The 3,749-nt window shown below is 48.3% G+C and overlaps 1 long non-coding RNA gene across 1 annotated transcript; it reads right to left on the bottom strand.

Annotated features, from left to right (window-relative positions):
- Nucleotides 1-1,588: 1,588 nt before the first annotated feature.
- Nucleotides 1,589-3,514, bottom strand: LOC121162896. Its single transcript, XR_005884862.1, has 4 exons — nt 3,394-3,514; nt 2,671-2,846; nt 2,191-2,403; nt 1,589-1,675 (listed from the first exon to the last, which is right to left on the bottom strand). It is a non-coding gene; the product is annotated as an uncharacterized LOC121162896 (long non-coding RNA).
- Between the last annotated feature and the right edge of the window lie 235 nt (nt 3,515-3,749).

Here is a 3,749-nt window from a genome sequence, read left to right as displayed (position 1 = left end):
AGAACTGGCGCCCATGTGGGATCCCAGCTCATTCAAGACAAGAATTTTAGCTGCTAGGACACCGCGCCAGGCACTATACATACAATCTTAACACAGCTGTAAACGTACAGGGGCCTTCATCCCACCAACAGGCATTTACTGCACAGCTGGCATTCCTCTAAACACCACAGGTGTGAACAGAACTGTCAAATCCAGAGCTCAGACATCAGGTGGAAAGACAGACCAGTCAGTGGACAGAACATGAGCTCCCTCTCTATTTTCAAACAAATGAAATTAAGAAATAAAAACATCTTTGTTATTTATTTATACTCATGATTTGCAGCTTCAAGAGCTTTTTGTGAAGCCGTTATATGAATATAGGTATAAAGTGAGACTAGAGCACCGATTCCACATGCCGCCTCAAAGGGAGGGGTGTGATGTCAGTCCCCATCAGTCTGCTCATCTGGAATCTGAAGCAGCATGTTAAGGAGCAGAACATGAGTTGAAAGGAATGTCAGAGAACACAGCGCCGTGTAAGGACGGTGTCCTATGTAGAGGAGGCAGCTAACAGGGCTACTGTTTATGACCTACATACCGGAGGGATTCCTGTCACAGGGTCAAGTTCAAAATGGCTACTTGAATGTGAGCACCAGTTTTTGGTCAAGGGACCCAGGGTCTCTGGCCAAGAGGGTTCTAGAGATGCTGTGTGTAGCACACAGGGAATGCCACAGCTGCCCATGGAGGCAGTGATGATCCCTGTGAGGGGGGCAGGACAGGTGTGTTCAAAGCAAAGGGGAGTGAGCCAAGGTGAGGCGACTCTCATGTTTTCTGCAAAGTCTTTCTTCTGTCAGGATCCTGTTCAGAGCTGGACCACACAACTGGGGGATGGAGGTGGGCTGTCTGTCCCTCATCCTTACCAGTCGTGTGCATTGCAATCTTGTCATTGCTGCACATCACCACCTTCCTGTACACTCATTTCTCCCACTCCTCGCCCTCCCTGGAACATCTCCTGGGGTATTCCCACACCCCCAAAAAGCAGCAGCTGTGCCAAGTCAGAGTGTCATTTCCTGTCTGGTTAATCACTATTCCTATCACCTTGACTTTTTCTCTCTGTACATGGCTGTGTGTCTTCCCGTAAGTTTAGCAGGCATTTGGAACCTTTTCTTGGGCATGCAGAAAAAGGTGAGTGTAGCAATCTCAGGCCACAGGCTGTGGGTTCTACCCCATCTCTGGATTTCTGTGCTAAAATGGATGGAAGCTTGTGGAAGCCACAACCTGTTCAGCTCACCGTCATATCCAGGACACAGAGGCAGCACTGCCTGCATCCACTCTTCCCCCAGGGCCCACAAAATGCCAGGGAGTAGTGGTCAGTATTCCTCTGTCATGGTCTCCACCCTCACATGTGCTTGTTCATTCCAGTGAGATGTATACTAATGTTTCCAGACTTTGACCCCGGGGTACAATAGAGTCATGGCCTTTCTTGTTTGAGTGTCTCAGGGCATAGAACCAAACCTGTCTACAGGTTTCAGAAGAAAACCTGAATCCCAGGTTCTTGTGCATTTTTGCCTCTATGCATTTTTGACAAAAAACAACAGACAACAAAATAGATCATCTATATATTTGATGAGATTCAATTTATTAAAATATTGGGTTTTCCAGTATATATTGGGTTTTCACCATATCTGGTTCTGGGGACCTGAGAGGGAAAGAGAGAAATCAAATGAGAATCTTGGTCAGGTCCTGCTGACAGCTGAGTCTGAAGGGCCTGCTGGTAGTGGCAGAGGCTAGGGCCAATATGAGCTCCTTCAGACTACCATCTGAGTTACTAACAAGAAACAGATGCTACTGAAGAATTCTAAGTCAGGCATCCTGCAAATGCTCTCACTGAAGAGTCCATCCATGATATGGATAGATCTTTGTATGATGTATCATATTTTATGGGATGCAGGTATATGTTTCCAGGAGCCTCAAATGAGAAATGGACAACTAAGATGGAAACAATGTGTTCAATGACAAATGTTTGAAAGGAAACCCAAGGTCTAGGGGCAGATCTGGTCCCTCATCCCAAGTTCTCATCCATGTCCCCACATAAGAGCGATGGGACATTCAATGTGACCCTGGGAGGACATGAGGGAGAAAGTCTTGGTCATTCACAACACCACAGCAATCAATACACACATCACTCGTTCCAGTACACCAGACCTTTCCTACCTTCATAAACGATCGATAGCACTTTACATAAAATTCTGGTGGATGATAAGAGCCACCCTCTGCTACCACATGTCTGAGTGGGTGGCTTCTCAATAGAATCACTCTGAGGGTGGACGCTGCCACATGATGGCGTATTGTGAAGGGAACACTTCGAAAGCCGGTAGGAAGTTACACTTCCTATGAAGCTAGGACAACGGTTTTTCACGACAAAACCTGAAAAGAGGAAAACATTCCTAAGAAGGCTCACAAGTGCCAAGGCCATGAGCAGGGTCTAAGGGGCACCCAGGCAAGCAGTGGTACTCTAGGGAGCTACCGTGGCAAACCTACACTATCCTCAATACACAAAGATGCTTCTACAAGCTCTACCTGGAGAAACAGGAGAATTCATAAAGGAGAGGCATGGGTACCGTGGGCCAATGGCTATTGGAATCTGCCTGAAACATCCAGAGCAGGTAAGTGAACTACCCAGCAAATACTCACTTCCAAGAAGCGCATCAGAAAAGAAGTATTGATGTTTATTAAAGATCATGGGCCGTGCACATGGGGGATCAATATCCTGGTAACAAGCTTCACGAAGTGCGCACCACTTAGGCCCCTTCACAGAGATATCACAGGAGGACATAGTGGATTTATTCAAGGCAGTCTTCTGGGATGCTCTGTGGAGGGACAAAGGGAAGGGATGTTACTAAGGACAGATGCAAGGTTTCCCTAGCGTTAACAGCACATTGGAGAACAACAAAACAAAACAAAACAAAAATGGCACACCAGAGAAGAGCAACTTGATCTCACCACCACAGTGCCCCGGGGTCCAGACCAGGCCCTGTCAGGTTGAACTAGAGGAAACAAGGTTGGCGGCTGAGACAGGACTCAGCCTCTTGTTGTGGAGACAACACAGAATCTGTGAGGTCAGAAATGCTACAGGAGGGGGCATGCATCCTGGGCCACCAAGGGCAGTGGTCCAAGGAGGAGGGCTGAGACACGGAGGGCCCTATGCCAGGCTAGAGAGTAGGGGATTCTCAGAGATGTGGGTGTCCTGGGATAGGCTGGAATAGGGACCTCCTGGGCCCATGGTGGATGACAATACCCACATCACACCCTAACCCAATACACCAATGTCAACATGCACACCCCTGCCTTTGGTGAGCCCTAAATATACAGAAGTGTACATCTAGATGGCAGCCACAGACACGCTTGCATACTTACCCATTTTGGATATCACTACAATCTCCAGATACTTCCCCCTCCTCCACAACCGCCTCCTCATCAAGCAGTGCTTCGCTCGAGGTGTCACCTTCCTGCTTTGCCTCCTTATCTGCCTTAGGGCTGCAGGTCTCAGCTGCTGCAAGAAGCACACATGGGGCAAGGTCAGGACAAGAAGAAAAATGGAAGCAAAGCTCTCACCATTTGTTCTGCACCCTCTGGCCTAGACCTGGCCTGGTATGTGACTGTGAAGTCACACCTGCCAGGGGAGAGCCTTCTTCCATGGCCAGCCTCATGCCTCTGCCAACCATCAGAGGGCCCCATATTGGACCTTGCACAACCTACCTCTCAAGCAGAAT

This window comes from Ochotona curzoniae, unplaced genomic scaffold, assembly GCF_017591425.1.
Source record: "Ochotona curzoniae isolate NIBS_2020 unplaced genomic scaffold, NIBS_Ocur_1.0 contig_589, whole genome shotgun sequence".
Lineage (NCBI taxonomy): Eukaryota > Metazoa > Chordata > Mammalia > Lagomorpha > Ochotonidae > Ochotona > Ochotona curzoniae.
Note: the sequence above shows the minus strand (reverse complement) of the source record. Positions and strands in the feature narration are given on the sequence as shown.